This window comes from Triticum dicoccoides, chromosome 7B, assembly GCF_002162155.2.
Source record: "Triticum dicoccoides isolate Atlit2015 ecotype Zavitan chromosome 7B, WEW_v2.0, whole genome shotgun sequence".
Taxonomy (NCBI): domain Eukaryota; kingdom Viridiplantae; phylum Streptophyta; class Magnoliopsida; order Poales; family Poaceae; genus Triticum; species Triticum dicoccoides.
The window spans coordinates 6,081,665-6,100,043 of NC_041393.1; positions in this window are offsets into that span (position 1 = coordinate 6,081,665).

The following is an 18,379-nucleotide window of genomic DNA, read 5'->3' on the forward strand; positions in this document are numbered from 1 at the left end:
TTTGTTAGTACGCTTGAAGTATTATTGTTTTTATGTAAATATTAAACTTTTGTTTTGAATGTTTCAGATATGAACATTCATGCCACAATAAAGAAAATTACATTGATGAATATGTTAGGTAGCATTCCACATCAAAAATTCTGTTTTTACCATTTACCTACTCGAGGACGAGCAGGAATTAGGCTTGGGGATGCTTGATACGTCTCCAACATATCTATAATTTTTGATTGTTCCATGCTATTATATTATATGTTTTGGATGTTTATGGGCTTTAATATGCTCTTTTATACTATTTTTGGGACTAACTTATTGACCAAGGGCCCAGTGCCAGTTTCTGTTTTTTTGCCTATTTTTAGAGTTTTGCAGAAAAGGAATACCAAACAGAGTCCAAATGGAATGAAACCTTCGCGATGATCTTTCTTGGACCAAAATCAAACCAAAAGACTTGGAGATGAAGTCGGAGACGGAATGAGGAGGCCACGAGGTGCAGGAGGGCGCGCCCAGGGGGGTAGGCACGCCCCCCTCTCTCGTGGGCCCCTCATAGCTCCACCGACCTAGTTATTTCGCCTATATATACTCTTATACCCTAAAAACATCAGGGGGAGCCACGAAACCACCTTTCCACTGCCGCAACCTTCTATACCCGTGAGATCCCATCTTGGGGCCTTTTCCGGCGTTCTACCGAAGGGGATTCGATCACGAAGGGCTTCTACATCAACACCATCACCTCTCCAATGAAGCGTGAGTAGTTTACCATAGACCTTCGGGTGCATAGTTATTAGCTAGATGGCTTCTTCTCTCTCTTTGATTCCCAATACAAAGTTCTCCTCGATGTTCTTGGAGATCTATTCAATATAATATTCTTTTGCGATGTGTTTGCCGAGATCTGATGAATTGTGGATTTATGATCAAGATTATCTATGAATATTATTTGGTTCTTCTCTGAATTCTTACATGCATGATTTGATATCTTTGCAAGTCTCTTCAAATTATCGGTTTAGTTTGGCCTAGTAGATTGATCTTTCTTGCCATGGGAGAAGTGCTTAGCTTTGGGTTCAATCTTGCGGTGTCCCTTCCCAGTGACAGTAGGGGCAGCAAGGCACGTATTGTATTGTTGCCATCGAGGATAAAAAGATGGGGTTTATATCATATTGCTTGAGTTTATCCCTCTAGATCATGTCATCTTGCCTAATGCGTTACTCCGTTCTTATGAACTTAATACTCTAGATGCATGTTGGATAGCGGTCGATGTGTGGAGTAATAGTAGTAGATGCAGGCAGGAGTCGGTCTACTTGACACTGACGTGTTGCCTATGTTCATGATCATTGCCTTAGATGTCATCATAATTATGTGTTTTTCTATCAATTGCTCGATAGTAATTTATTCACCCACCATAATACATGCTATCTCAAGAGAAGCCACTAATGAAACCTATGGCCCCCGGGTCTCTTTCACATTATATTAAGTCTCTTTTCCATATTATTGAATCTCGTTTACTATTTTGCAATCTGTACTTTTCAATCTATAGATGAAAAATACCAAAAAAATTTAATTTATTATCTTTATTAGATCTCACTTTTGCGAGTGACCGTGAAGGGATTGACAACCCCTTTATCGCGTTGGGTGCAAGTTCTTGATTGTTTGTGCAGGGATTTGGTGACTTGTGCGTCACTGGATTGATACCTTGGTTCTCAAAACTGAGAGAAATACTTATGCTACTTTGCTGCATCACCCTTGCCTCTTCAAGGGAAAACCAACACTAAGCTCAAGAGGTAGCAAGTACTCAACCCAAATTTATTGATTTGACACAAGGGGAGCCAATGAAATTTCTCAAGATTAGCAGCTGAGTTGTCAATTCAACCACACCTGAAAGACTTAATATCTACAACAAAGTATGTAGTAGCAAAGTAGTATGGAAGTAACGGTAAAAGTGGCAAAAGTAACAGTAGCAGTTTTATAGCAATCGTAACAGTGGCAATGCAGGAGTAACTTAGCAAAGATCAATATGTGAAAAGCTCGTAGGCATTGGATCAATGATGGATAATTATGTCAGATGGCATTCATTATGCAACAGTTATAACATGGGGTGACACAAAACTAGCTCCAACTCATCAATATAATGTAGGCATGTATTCCGAATATAGTCATACGTGCTTATGGAAAAGAACTTGCATGACACCTTTTTTCCTACCCTCTGCTACCTCTTGAGCATGCGTTGGTTTTTCACTTGAAGAGGAAAGGGTGATGCAACAAAGTAGCGTAAGTATTTCCCTCAGTTTTGAGAACCAAGGTATCAATCCAGTAGGAGGCTCCTCCCAAGTCCCACACGCCTACACAAACAAACAAGAACCTCGCAACCAATGCGATAAAGGGGTTGTCAATCCCTTCACGGCCACTTGCGAAAGTGAGATCTGATAGAGATAATATGATAAGATAAATATTTTTGGTATTCTTATGATATAGATGAAAAAGTAAAGATTGCAAAATAAAGTAGATTGGAAACTTATATGATAGATAATAGAACCGGGGGCCATAGGTTTCACTAGTGGCTTCTCTCAAGATAGCATAATTATTATGGTGGGTGAACAAATTACTGTCGAGCAATTGATAGAAAAGTGCATAGTTATGAGAATATCTAGGCATGATCATGTATATGGGCATCACATCCGCAACAAGTAAACCGACTCCTGCCTGCATCTACTACTATTACTCCACACATCGACCGACTCCTGCCTGCATCTAGAGTATTAAGTTCATGAAGAACCGAGTAACGCATTAAGCAAGATGACATGATGTAGAGGGATAAACTCAAGCAATATGATATACACCCCATCTTTTTATCCTCGATGGCAACAATACAATACGTGCCTTGCTGCCCCTGCTGTCACTGGGAAAGGACACTGCAAGATTGAACCCAAAGCTAAGCACTTCTCCCATTGCAAGAAAGATCAATCTAGTAGGCCAAACCAAACTGATAATTCGAAGAGACTTGCAAAGATAACCAATCATACATAAAAAAATCAGAGGAGATTCAAATATTTCTCATAGATAAACTTGATCATAAACCCACAATTCATCGGATCTCGACAAACACACCGCAAAAAGAGTTACATCGAATAGATCTCCAAGAAGATCAAGGAGAACTTTGTATTGAGAATCAAGGAGAGAGAGAAGAAGCCATCTGGCTAATAACTATGGACCCGAAGGTCTGTGGTAAACTAGTCACAACTCATTGGAGAGGCCTTGGTGATGATGTAGAGGCCCTCCGTGGTCGATTGCCCCTTCAGCGGAGCGCCGGCGAAGGCTCCAAGATGGGATCTCGCAGATACAGAAGGTTGCGGCGGTGGAAATAGTTTTTCGTGGTGCTCCTGGATAGTTTCAGGGTACGAAGATATATATAGGCGAAGGAGGTAGGTCGATTGAGCCATGAGGGGCCCACGAGGCAGGGGGCGCGCCCACCCCTTAGGGCGCGTCGGCCACCCTCGTGGCTGCCTCGTTTGCTGCTTGACATCCACTCCAAGTCTCCTGGATTGCATTTGTTCCAAAAAGATCGCTCCCGAAGGTTTCATTCCGTTTGGACTCCGTTTGATATTCCTTTTCCGCAAAACACTAAAATAAGCAAAAAATAGCAATTCGGGCTGGGCCTCTGGTTAGTAGGTTGGTCCCAAAAATGATATAAAACTGTAAAATAAAGCCCATAAACATCCAAAACAGGTAATATAATAGCATGGAACAATAAAAAAATTATAGATACGTTGGAGACATATCACCCTCCCATGGCAGCGGGGTCCTAATGGGAACTAAGGGATATTGAGGCATCCTTTTAATAGAGAACTGGACCAAAGCATTAGCACTTAGTGAATACATGAACTCCTCAAACTACGGTCATCACCGGGAAGTATCCCGACTATTGTCACTCCACGGTTGCCGGATCATAACACGTAGTAGGTGACTATAACTTGCAAGATAGGATCAAGAACACTCATATATTCATGAAAACATAATAGGTTCAGATCTGAAATCATGGCACTCGGGCCCTAGTGATGAGCATTAAGCATGGCAAAGTTAGTTTTGTTAGGATTAGAACCTATTATGGCAAATACTAGGGATTACTCAATTACATGGTAAATATCATCTAACCCATCACCGTCTAGCAAGCCTACGATGGGATTACTCACGCACGGCGGCGAGCATCATGAAATTGATGATGGAGGATGGTTGATGATGACAACGGTGACGGATTCCCCTCTCCGGAGCCCCAAACGGACTCCAAATCTGCCCTCCCAAGGAAGAATAGGGCTTGGCGGTGGCTCCGTATCGTAAAACGTGATGAATCCTTCTCTCTGATTTTTTCTCCTTGAACGTGAATATATGGAGTTGGAGTTGAGGTCGGTGGAGGTCCAAGGGGGCACAAGGCAGGGGGGCGCTCCTAGGGGGGTAGGGAGCGCCCCCACCCTCGTGGCCAGGGTGTGGGCCCCCTTCTGTTGATTCTTTCGCCAGTATTTTTTATTAATTCCAAAAGGTGACTCCGTGGAGTTTCAGGTCAATGAAAGAACTTTTATTTCTACACAAAAATAACACCATGGCAATTCTGCTGAAAACAGCATCAGTACGGGTTAGTTCCATCTAAATCATGCAAATTAGAGTCCAAAACAAGGACAGAAGAGTTTGGAAAAGTAGATACATTGGAGACGTATCAATACCTACGGGTGTACATCATAAGAGGCTAGACTGTTGTTGGTCTTCAAAAGGAAAACACATCTTTCCTTCGTGTCGCTCCCTCGCGGGCGACCCGGGCAGCGGCGCTAGCTCCTGCTCCAGCTACCCTCTCCACCCTCCCTCCGTTGCTACCGCCGGCCGGAGCCACCAGGGCAAAGCCCTTCGGGGTGGCTGGCGACGAGGCACCTTCTTCCCTCTCTCCTAGGTGGCGGTGGGCGTGGGACACCCATCCTGGGTAGAGGCGGCAGGTGGACACGAGGATCGGCAGCGTGGTGGCGACAGTTCCAGGCAGCGGCGTGGTGGCTGGTATTGCGCGGTGGTGGTGGAGTGACTGGTCAAGGCACGGCGGCTGTGTCCCGAGGCGGCGACCAATGTCCAAATCTAGATCCGTGGGCTTCGTGTGGTTTTGGCGGGCCTCCCTCGTCGGCTGCCTGCTGCTGGACGACCAGCGGGTGGGGGAGGCGCACACCTATACACGATGGCTTGTCTTGGGCCGGTAGGGGGTAAGGGATGAGGTGGCTATGGCTGGAGGCTGCGGTCTTGCCACCAGTGGTTGTAGCTGATGGTAGAGGTGGTGCTCTGCCTGATCGGGTGGTTCCAAGCCCTCAGCTTGGCAAGGCAGCAGTGCGGATCTGTGGGGGCTTCGACATCACGACGTCGGGGTCCTACAAACAATGCCGGATGGTGGTGGTGGCTTCCTTCTCCTGGATGTGGGCCGACGATACGCGGGGCTGGGTGGGTGCTGATGTCTACTACAAAACCTTCTTCTTGTAGATGTTGTTGGGCCTCCAAGTGCAGAGGTTTGTAGGACAGTAGCAAAATTCCCTCAGGTGGATGACCTAAGGTTTATCAATCTGTGGGAGGCGTAGGTGATATGTCTCCAACGTATCTATGATTTTTGATTGTTCCATGCTATTATATTACCTGTTTTTGATGTTTATGGGCTTTACTTTACACATTCTGTATCATTTTTGGGACTAACCTACTAACCGGAGGCCCAGCCCGAATTGCTGTTTTTTGCCTATTTCAGTGTTTCGCAAAAAAGGAGTATCAAACGGAGTCCAAACGAAATGAAACCTTCGGGAGCGATCTTTTTGGAACAAACGCAATCCAGGAGACTTGGAGTGGACGTCAAGCAGCAAACGAGGCGGCCACGAGGGTGGCCGGCGCGCCCTAAGGGGGTGGGCACGCCCCTGCCTCGTGGGCCCCTCGTGGCTCAACCGACCTACCTCCTTCACCTATATATATATATCTTCATACCCCGAAACCATCCAGGAGCACCACAAAAAACTATTTCCACCGCCGCAAGCTTTTGTATCCGTGAGATCCCATCTTGGAGCATTCACCAGCACTCTGCCGGAGGGGGAATCGACCATGGAGGGCCTCTCCATCATCCCCAAGGCCTCTCCGATGAGTTGTGAGTAGTTTACCATAGACCTTTAGGTCCATAGTTATTAGCTAGATGGCTTCTTCACTCTCTTTGATTCTCAATACAAAGTTCTCTTTCCTCTTCTTGGAGATCTATTCGATGTAACTCTTTTTGCGGTGTGTTTGTCGAGATCCGATGAATTGTGGGTTTATGTTCAAGTTTATGTATGATAAATATTTGAATCTCCTCTGAATTCTTTTATGTATGACTGGTTATCTTTGCAAGTCTCTTCGAATTATCAGTTTGGTTTGGCCTACTAGATTGATCTTTCTTGCAATGGGAGAAGTGCTTAGCTTTAGGTTCAATCTTGCGGTGCCCTTTCCCAGTGACAGCAGGGGCAGCAAGGCACATATTGTATTGTTGCCATCAAGGATAAAAAGATGGGGTTTACATCATATTGCTTGAGTTTATCCCTCTACATCATGTCATCTGATAACCCACAAGTATAGGGGATCAATTGTAGCCTCTTTCGATAAGTAAGAGTGTCGAGCCCAACAAGGAGCTAAAGGTAGAACAAATATTCCCTCAAGTTCTATCGACTACCGATACAACTCCATGCATGCTTGACGTTCGCTTTACCTAGAACAAGTATGAAACTAGAAGTACTTTGAAGGTGTTGTTGGATAGAATTACAAGATAATAAAGAGCACGTAAATAAAAAGTAGGGGCTGTTTAGATAAAGAAGCAATAAAGTAAATATAGCGAGTGTGGAAAAGTTTCTCTTCTTGGATCATATGCACCTATGATTGGAACTCTAGCAAGCATCCACAACTACTAAAGATCATTAAGGTAAAACCCAACCATAGCATTAAAGCATCAAGTCCCCTTTATCCCATATGCCACAACCCCCTTACTCAGGTTTATGCTTCTGTCACTCAAGAAACACACTATATAAGCGAATCATGAACGTATTGCAACACCCTACAGCGGGAATCCCTCATGCTTGCGGGCCACGGAGGGCACAATAGGATAACAACATAACCACAAGCAAATTAAACCAATCATAGCAATTCATCAATCACCGATAGGACAACGAAAATCTACTCAGACATCATAGGATGGCAACACATCATTGGATAATAATATGAAGCATAAAGCACCATGTTCAAGTAGAGGGTACAGCGGGTTGCGGGAGAGTGGACCGCCGAATATAGAGGGGGGAAGGTGATGGAGATGTTGGTGAAGATGATGGAGGTGTTAGTGTACATCACGGTGAAAGGGCAGCATCCCCAAGCTTAACTCATGCTCGTCCTCGAGTAGGTAAATGATAAAAAAGATAATTTTTGATGTGGAATGCTACCTAGCATAATCTTGATCATGTAATCTAATCATGTCATGAATATTAAGACACGAGTGATTCAAAGCAATAGTCTATCATTTGACATAAAAACAATAATAATTCGGGCATCCCAATAAATAATCATGGCTTTCAAAATATCAATGCTTACAGAACGTTATCCCTACAAAATCATATAGTCTTGTATGCTCCCTTTTCTTAACACAAGGTACCCCTCATGCCTATCTCGGTGTCAGCCAAGCAATTGGTTCATACTTTTTAACAGGCTTCAGCTTTTTCAACCCTCACGTAATACATGAGCGCAAGCCATGGATATAGCACTATAGGTGGAATAGAGTATGACGGTGGAGGTTTATGTGGAGAAGACAAAAAGGGAGAAAGTCTCACATCAACGTGGCTAATCAACGGGCTATGGAGATGCCCAGCAATTGATGTCAATGCGAGGAGTAGGGATTGCCATGCAACGGATGCACTAGAGCTATAAGTGTATGAAAGCTCAACAAAAGAAACTAAGTGGGTGTGCATCCAACTTGCTTGCTCACAAAGACCTAGGGCATTTTGAGGAAGCCCATCGTTGGAATATTGAAGCCAAGTTCTATAATGAAAAATTCCCACTAGTATATGAAAGTGACAACCTAAGAGACTCTCTATATGAAGAACATGGTGCTACTTTGAAGCACAAGTGTGGAAAAAGAGAGTAACATTGTCCCCCTTTTTTATTTCCTTTTTTGGGGCCTTTCTTTTGTTTTATTTAGCCATTCTTCTTTTCTTTTTTAATGGCCTTTTTTTATATTTTATTTTTTATTTGGCCTTTCTTTTTTTTATAATGGACAATGCTCTAATAATGATGATCATCACACTTCTATTTACTTACAACTCAATATTACAACTCGATACTAGAACAAAGATATGACTCTATATGAATGCCTCTCGTGGTGTACTGGGGTGTGCAATGATCTAGCGTAGCAATGACATCAAAAATCGGACAAGCCATGAAAACATCATGCTAGCTATCTTACAATCATGCAAAGCAATATGATAATGAATGATCAAATCATGTATATGATGATGATGAAAGTTGCGTGGCAATACATCTCAGAATGGCTATGGAAATGCCATAATAGGTAGGTATGGTGACTGTTTTGAGGAAGATATAAGGAGGCTTATGTGTGATTGAGCGTATCATATCACGGGGTTTGGATGCACTGGCAAATTTTGCACCAACTCTCGAGGTGAGAAAGGGCAATGCACGGTATCGAAGAGGCTAGAAAATTGCGAAAAGGTAAGAGTGCCTATAATCCATGGACTCATATTAGTCATCAAGAACTCATATACTTATTGCAACAGTTTATTAGCCGTCGAAGCAAAGTACTACTATGCATGCCCCTAGGGGGGATGTTTGTAGAAGTTAACTATCGCGCGCCCCCGACCTTCACGCAAAGATAAACAATCAAAGTACAATGTGCGCCAATTTGGTTACATAGTTAGTAGACCATACATGCATGCTTCGGGAATGACAAACCTTAACACCAATATCCTTACTAAACACAACCATCTACTAGAACCTCCCACATATTATCATCTCCATATCGCAAAACTATTGCAAGGAATCAAACATATCATATTTAGTGATCCACAAGTTTTATGTAGGATTTTATGACTAACCATGTGAATGACCAATTCCTGTCATCTCTCTACAAAAGATAGTCTAATTCTTTCTACAAAAGATATGCCCATGCTCTAACAAATATAAGTGAAGCAAAAGAGCATTGTACAAATGGTGGTTTTCTATGTGAAGAGAAACAGGCAATCCAAACTTCAAAAGGTATAAGTGAAGCACATAAAGCATTCTATAAAGACATACTCAAAAGATTTAAGTGAAGTGCAAAGATCATTCTATAAATAAACCATGGACTATCTCATACCAGAATGGTGCATAAAAAATTGAAAACTAAATGAAAAAGACGCTCCAAGATTTGCACATATCGCATGAACGAAACGAATCCGAAAACATACCGATACTTGTTGAAGAAAGAGGGGATGCCTTCCGGGGCATCCCCAAGCTTAGATGCTTGAGTCTCCTTGAATATTAACTTGGTGTGCCTTGGGCATCCCCAAGCTTGAGCTCCTGCCTCTCCTCCTTTTCCTCATATCGAGACCTTCTCGATCAAACACTTCATCCACACACAACTTCAACAGAAAACTCGGTAAGATCTGTTTGTATAATAGAGCAGATCACTACTCTAAGTACTGTTGCAAACAAAATCATATTTTGTTTTTGCATTATAGCTACTGTAATATAACTTTTCCATGGCTTAATCTACTGATAGGAGTTGATAATTTCATCAAAACAAGTAAACTATGGATCAAAACAGAATCTGTCAAAAATAGAACAGTCTGTAGCAATCTGAACATTAACCATACTTTTGGTACTCCAAAACTTCTACAACAATTAGTAACAATAAACAATTTGTATAGAAAGACAGTGCAAAAAGAATCAGAACCGTTTGACGTTCCGTTAAAAAATGTAAAATCGTGCCCTACAGCCAAAGTTTCTGTCCTGCACCGCACAAACCAACAAGCATTGTAAACATCCTAAAGGCGAACCTTGGCACATTATTTTGATAATACAATGAAATTGTACAAGGGGATAATTATTTTTGATGAAAAGTTTCTGTAATTAAGATTCACAAAGTTTCCGTGAGCATGAACAAAGTTCAATGAGCTCTCCCACTTCAACAATGCTTGTCTTTCTCACTTTCACTTTCCTTTTTGAAAAGTTTTGGGTTCCCCTCTTTATTTTTTGTTTCTAAACTATATAAAAGCACTCAACAGAAATAAATGACTCTCTAAAACTTCCGGGTTGTCTCCCTGGCAGCGCTTTCTTTAAAGCCATTAAGCTAGGCATATAGTGCTCAAGTAATAGATCCAGCCGGATCCCAAGATATATCAAAGCCAATTTTAATTAACAATGATTTGTGATTTAGTAGTGAGCACAAAATAACATATATCAATCAATAACAAAGTCTAACTCTCTTCCTATGCATCGGCATGTCATAAAAGAACAATTCATGGACACCAAGTAAAAGGCCAATGCATAGTATAAATAGTTTCTTGCAATTTTATCATATTGGAAACATAGAGAGGTGGAGATATAGTTCCTCTCTCTTAATAATTGCAAGTAGGAGCAGCAAGCACATGCATATTATATCTATCAAAATCATCATGTGCAATGGTAAAATGCAACCCATCAATATAATCCTTAATAAGCAAAAACTTGTCTGATATAGTGTAGTTTGGAGAATTCAAAAGGATAATAGGACTTCATGCGTGGGTGCAATAGCAACAATTTCATGTTTAACAGAAGGAACTATAGCAAGTTCATCTCCATAAGCATAATTCATATTGGCATCTTGGCCACAAGCATAGCAAGCATCATCAAAAAGGTGTATTTTAAGAGAATCAATGGGATCATAACAATCATCCTTCGGTAAGCACGAAGGGGAATTCAACAATTTATGAGTTGAAGAGTTACTCTCATTAGAAGGTGTGCACGGGAAGCTAATCTGCTCTTCCTCCTTTTGTTCTTCGCTCTCCTCATCATATTTTTCATCCAATGAGCTCACAATTTTAGCCATTTCTTCTTCCATAGACTTCTTGGACAGCGGAGGAGTCCTCAATATATGGTTTAACATAGGCATTAGAAGCATAATTATCATAAAAATATTTAAATATGGCAAAACTTTCAGATTTGTAGAGAGTAGCATCATACTTTTCAATCAAAGAAGCAATTTCATAAGCACCCTTAAAAGCAACCAATTCTTCAATTTGTTGAACATCATAGTAATTATAAACACCCTTAGCATAAGAGGATACAATTCCATTGTCACTAAACAAGCATTCATAGGGAAGGTGTGTCTTAGGGTCTTCAGAACAACAAGTAAAATCATAAATTTCACATAAATTCCAAGCATAGCATTGCAAACGATGAATTTAATCCAGTAAAAGCTTCCCTTTTTCAGATATGCGGTGTCGCACATAACAAGCATGCTCATCTAAAGATTTGCCCTCAACTAAGCTAGTTGGGGTTTCAGCACGAGCAAATAGGGATCAAAGATGATACAAGTAAAAAGCTTCAGGAGTGTGATAGATTTTGAGTGGTTCTTCAACCATTGGTTAAGTATGTACCACTAATTTTTTTGGTATTTTGCGTTTCCTACCCATAATTAAAGATAGAAAACAACTAAGAACAGCAAATAAGAATTACTTAGTGATAAAGCAAACAAGCACACATGAGAATATTCACCCCGCGCTATGACTCCCCGGCAACGGCGCCAGAAAAAGGTCTTGATAACCCACAAGTATAGGGGATCAATTGTAGCCTCATTCAATAAGTACAAGTGTCAAACCCAACGAGGAGCTAAAGGTAGAACAAATATTCCCTCAAGTTCTATCAACCACCGATACAACTCTACGCACGCTCGACGTTCGCTTTACCTAGAACAAGTATGAAACTAGAAGTACTTTGTAGGTGTTGTTGGATAGAATTGCAAGATAATAAAGAGCACGTAAATAAAAAGTAGGGGCTGTTTAGATAAAGAAGCAATAAAGTAAATATAGCGAGTGTGGAAAAGGGGTGGTAGGAGTTGTGAAATTTTCCCTAAGCAATTGACTACTTTACTAGACCGATAGCAAGTTTTATGTGGGAGAGGCATAAGCTAACATACTTTCTCTTCTTGGATCATATGCACTTATGATTGGAAATCTAGCAAGCATCTGGAACTACTAAAGATCATTAAGGTAAAACCCAACCATAGCATTAAAGCATCAAGTCCCCTTTATCCCATATTCCACAACCCGCTTACTCGGGTTTATGCTTCTGTCACTCAAGCAAACCACTATAAGAGAATCATGAACATATATTGCAACACCCTACAGCGGGAATCCCTCACGCTTGCGCGACACGGAGGGCACAATAGGACAACAACATAACCAAAAGCAAATTAAACCAATCATAGAAATTCATCAATCACTGATAGGACAACGAAAATCTACTCAGACATCATAGGATGGCAACACATCATTGGACAATAATATGAAGCATAAAGCACCATGTTCAAGTAGAGGGTACAGCGGGTTGCGGGAGAGTGGACCACTGAATATAGAGGGGGAAAGGTGATGGAGATGCTGGTGAAGATGATTGTCGTGGTGGGCGCACGGCAGATGCCAAGGGATGGCTAAAGAGAGGAGGAGGCTCGAGGGCGCTGGTGGGCTCCAGAGGCGGGGTTGGCATGAGCAGGCGCGGAACGCCGGACATACCCAGGTTTGGGGCTCTCCGGAGAGATAATACCCTTAGTCCTGCCGAGTGTTGTCTGATGTTCGATAGTACAGTGTCGCTCCTAGAGCTGTATTGGAGAGGAAGGGAACTGGCCAAGGCTTAGGCTGCCCCTTCTCTCTGGGGTGGCTATTTTGGTGGCTAGTTGCTTACTTGCTCCTGTTCTCTACATACATCACATACCACATGCCCCTTTATGCGTGGGCTCCTGGGAGGTTTTATAAAGAAAACCCCCAGGGATACAATGGTAATATTCCGAGTCGGTGGGTCCAGGTTTTCGGCGTCCGAGAACCCGGGCTGGGTCCCGTTAGGGGCTTGTGGTTCGCCGGGTTCCCCTAGGTGCGGCCCCCGCATGCCTAGGGGGACTGTGCGCCGTTTTGTCGATCGTCAGGATGCGGCCGAGTCGAGTCGTGTACAGTGATGCCCCGTCAGGTCGCCGCTTGGAGCTATCAGCGGCAAGGGCGGGAGCATTGTTGCCATGCCAGCCCTGGTCAGCGGGTAGGTGAGGGGCACTGTTGCCATGCTCCAACTGACCATAGGCATGGGTGGAGGCACTGTTGTGTTGGTCATCGGTGATTGAAGTCTCGTCCCACCGTACGACCTGGATGGGACGGGAGCTGACCCGTGGCTGGATTGTGGTGCATGTCACGGGTGGGGTCGGCTTGTTGGGGAAGCCTCGGTTGCGCCGGGTCGGGTCGTCTTCGCGCCAGTCGTTGAGCCCGGGTCGACGTACCTTGCCGGGTCGGAGAGCTTGGCCGTGTTGCGGGCCTTGCCGAGTCGAGCAACCCGGCTAGGCGCGTGCCGGTTTGAGGGGCGATGCGGGCCCCACTATTTTTCGAAAAGGATCCGGGTTCCGTTGCCTGCCCGGGGTTCATCCCCTCGACAGTAGTCCCCGAAGCTGTGAAGGTCCGCCTTCTTCGGATGAGTGGGCCTTCGCAGTTTCCTCCTTGAGCAAGGCGAATTCTGCGAGCGTCGGGTCTGGCAACACCCACTGTGTGCCGGTTTTCTCGGAAACCGGATCGTGGCACCCCGACGGTGGCGGAAACCGAGGAGTCCGTCGAATCTTGGGGCAATCCCTCGATTCTCGCGCGAGCGCCACGTGGTGCCCGGGAGTCGGAGGGGCCTGACGGGCCACGCGCGTGACGGGACTGGGCGATGAGCTGGGGCCCGCCGCTGCAGCCTTGGCCCACGCGTGCGGATTTATTGCGGCGTCTGGGGCCGGTTGCCCGTCCCCAGATAGTTACTGTGTGTGTACGTGCACACTTATTGCGGGGTAGTGGAAAGGGTGCGTGCAAACGATCCCACTCCCCCACGTTCAAACCAAGGGTTGTAAGTTGGGGGGGGGGACACGGGCGGCGGACATCATTCTCGCTCGCGCCTTCCTGCCCCTTGCTTTCGCTCTGCACTTTGCAACGGACGCACTGCAGCGCCCGCTGCCCCGAGGAGAACTTCTCCGTCGTCCTCTTCCTTTCTCTTCTTCCACTCATGGCCCTGCCGTCGGGCTCTTGGATGGGCTCGAATGTCATCGTCGAGGACATCGCCAATCTTCGAGCGTCGCGGCGCCTGCCGCGGGAGACGGTTGTTGCCGTTCGTCTGGCGCGCGGCGAGCAGAGGCTGCAGCTCGAGGAATTGAAGCGCGTGGTCTTCCTCACACACTTTGAGCGTGGGTTCGGGCTGCTGGCGAGCACCTTCTTCCGCACATTCCTGGAGTTCTTCGGGCTTCAGCCGCATCATCTTGGCGCCGGTGCCATCGTCCAGCTCTCCGGCTTCATCACCCTCTGCGAGGGGTACCTGGGGATCGAGCCCACGATCGACCTCTGGGCATGCTTCTTCTCCCTGAAGCAGCAGGGTCCATCGGCCGGAGAGTTCGCCGATTGCGGCACCCCCGTCATCTCGAAGCGGTCGGGGGCAGACTTCCCCAAGATCCCGCTCGAGGATTCTTCCAAGAAATGGCATAACTCCTTCTTCTACGTCCACAACCTAGGTGCGGACCGCATCAACCTTCCGCCCTTGGTCATCACGACTCCTCGGGCGAAGACGAACCGGGGCTACTCGCTCAGGCGCCCGTCGCAGGAGATTCTCAATCTCTGCGCGCGGGTGACGGTGATGAGGACGCGGGAGGGGCTCTCCGACAACGACCTCATCGCCGCATTCTTCATGCGTCGGGTCCTCCCGCAGTAGAGGCGCTCCTGCCTCATCGGCGAGATGGTGGGCCTTCAAGACCCCAACCGTATGGGGTCGGCGCGGCTGACGGCGGAGCAGATCGTGCGCCGCGTAAACTACATCTCCAAGGCCAACCTTGGGGAGGACTGGCGGTTCGGCAAGGTGCCGTACAGCGAGTCGAACCGGCATCGCAGGTGAGTGTCTGGTCGCCTTACTTTGCTACCTCGCATCTTCTCGTCCGTCCTAACGTGACGCCGGAGGTGCTTCTAAATGCGAGCCGGCATCCTTACGCCCGGGCTCCATCGTAGGTGGCGCCGGTGGCACCAGAGAGGCCTGCGGCACGAGGCGGTGCGGAGGAAGCTAAAGCCGACGCCGGCGCTAGGCGTCGCGCAGGTAAGTCTTGTATTTCTCTTCATGTATCTTGAGTTGTTGACCGCGGTACGGTACGGGTGATGTTGACGCCGGCTGTTGGAGCAGTGGCGTTGGGCGGGGGAGGCGGCAACACGGGCGAAGCCGTGTCATTGCGTGGGGCGGCGCCGAGCCGCCCGCACAAGACGGACAGCGTCGCGCCGCGGCCCCGGGCCCCGAAGCGTACGGCGGACCCGGCTGAGGCCGGGAAGCCGGCTAAGAGGAGGAGCGGGAGGCCGACTCTGGTCCTGGTCCTGTCGGGGTAAGCTTTATCTCTTGAATGCGTCCGGACTTGTCACGCCAGCCTTGTTTCCTTTTGCTCATTCTGTCTTCTTCTTTTTTAGGTCGCCAATCGCGTTGGCGAGGGAGGCGGCGGACGCCGCAGCCGCCGAAGGGACCGTGTTCCACAGGAGCCGGTCCGACCTCGTCGACTAGGGCAAGGTGGAGGGGTGGGACGACTCGGACCTCGGCATGGATCCGAACGACATCGAGGGCTTGGCCTGGCGTGACAGGAACAGGACCGAGGCGGAGCTGGAGGCGGTGTCGGTCCGGTCTTGGACCGACGCATCGGCGGCATGGGCATGAGCCGGCGTGGAGCCGGCTTGGCGAGAGATGCCGGAGGGCACGATGGTGGCGGCGAAGGTCTTCGAGCCGTCGTCAGTGAGGGAGCGCGGCCACGAGGGCCGGGCTGAGGTGGTAGTCCTCGACGGGCAGGTCGTGGATGTGGACGATGATACCGCGCCACGGGTCGACGTTGTCGAGCCGGCGGGGGCTGATGGCAGTGGAGGCGGCGCCGTCTTGGAGGAGGCGCTATGGACGGCGGCGCACGACGCGCCGCCGGTGCTGGAAGAGGCACCGCGAGGCACCGCAGGGTCGGAGGTGGCGACGCAGGGAGTCCCGGCGTTTGGGCTGCTGACGGCGCCGGAGCGGGCGTCGGAGGAGGTGCCGGCCGCGTTGGGAGCGGCCAGCGGGGAGCCTGCCTTGGCGGTCTGGCAGGGAGGACGCCGGGCTACCTCGCCACAGCCGGCGCGGAGCGGGGGCGCTGCGGTCTGCGGGCCTCAAACCAAGGAGGAGGCGGCGATGGACGTCGTTAGCCGCCACCTGCGCGGCCGGACGGACCAGCTTGAGGCCTTCGCCCAGGCCGAGGTGGAGTGGACGCGCGACCCGGAGCGCGCCGTTCTGGTAAGCTTCTTCTTCTTCATGATTTCTCCTTTATGGGGGCGCGCTAGCATACCCACTAGGTGTAGCCCCCGAGATTCGGGCCAACTGCGCAGTAGTTGGGTCGAATCTTTGGAGTGTTGACCTTGTATTGATTTCTTCTTTTTTTCAGCTACTCGATGCCTATCGGGTCGGCGCCTTGAACCGTCTCCTGTGCAAGTACCGGGAGCTCAAGGAGCATCTTGCCGCCAAGGAGGAGGAGCTTCGTGTCACCGCAGGTATCTACGTGCTCTCTTCTAGTGCGGGCACGCTAGCGCACCCACTGGGTGTAGCCCCCGAGATTTGGGCCAACTGTGTAACAGTTGGGCCAAATCTTAACTCATGCTTTCTTGTTTGTTGAACTCTTCTTTTTCGCAGCCGAGGTGCTGTCCTGGCAGACTCCTCTGCTCCGGGCTGGTCACCACTATGACTGGCTCGTTGCTGACACCGGCCGTCTTGGCGTCGAGGTGGCGAATGCGAGGGCGGAGGTAGCCGCGGCCCGGCTGTCTATCGACGAGGCCAACCAGCTGCATGGGCAGCTGGCGGGTCACAAGAGCCACCTCGAGGCCGAGGTGGAGCTCCTTAAGGCGCAGGCCGCCAAGGCGGTGGAGGCGTAGCAAGCCCTGGCCGAGGCGGACCAGCAGCGCGGCCGGCTGGCCGACGACAAGGGCCGGCTCCAAGCCGAGGTGGATCGCCTGCGGGAGCAGGACACCGCGGCTGAGATGGCCCAGCAGGACGAGGCCCGTCGTCGCAAGGCAGCCGAGAAGGCGGCCCACGATAAGGATGCCGAGCTGAAGGCGGCCCTCGCCAGGGCGGCCGATCTGGAGAAGGCGCTCCAAGAGCGCGACTGCACCATTGAACGAGAGCGGCATGGTACGTTGCTCGAAGCACACCACCTGGAAGAGTCCTTCGCTAGTAAGTGCTTTTCTTGTGTATGGCCAGGTCGGGATCCGGTCTTTTCGTACTTGTTGTTCTTCTTCTGATATGCTTTGCTTTTTTGCGTCAGGGACCTTCCCGGAGAAGAAGCATCTGGCGGAGGAAGCCGTCCGGTTTCAGCGTGACCTAGTCGGGGCCGTTGGATCCGGAACGGACCCGTGGGTGGCGTGGACCTTCCCGGAGATCATCGTCGCCGCTGAGGCCCGCCTGCGGGTCTTTGGGACGCAGATGGAGCAGCTGTCCCAGGCCGAAACCGCGATGACGGCAGCCCTCTGGCCAGACTCCGTCCAGCCAAGCAGCTTTACGCGCCTGGTGTGTTGGTTGGAGATGGGGCCGGATCGCCTTGGCGAGTGGCGCGTCTCCGCCGCTCGCGCCGACATGGAGATGGCGCTCCGGTTCACGTTGTCTTGGCATCCGGACCTTCAGCTGGACGCGCTGATGGGCCAGCGGGCCAGCTTGGAGCAGTTGCTGCAGGAGCAAGCCGGCTGGATCGCCTCCCGGGCCAGCTACATCACCGAGTTCTCCTTCCACGACGAGTTCCATCCGGGGCGGACGGAAGATGGCAGGGTCCTGACGGCGACGACTACGGCTTGCTTCTTCACGATCCGGAGGGGAGCTCGGAGGAGACAGTCGTCTACCGCGACGAGGATGCCGAGGGAGACACCGGTGCCTCGCTGGACCCGGAGGCCGCCAGGAGAGAGCCGTCGACGCCGCGACGCGGTGCTGGAGATGCCTGAGATATATTTTAGTAGAATTTGTTAAGTAGCAGGTCCACCCACCCACTGGGGATTTTAGGGTGTAATGAACTCGGGTCGTGGGCCTTTTAAATATTTATGTGTGAATTTCATGAGTGTTTTTGCTTTTGCCTTCCGTTTTCTTGACCGTGTTCTTGCAT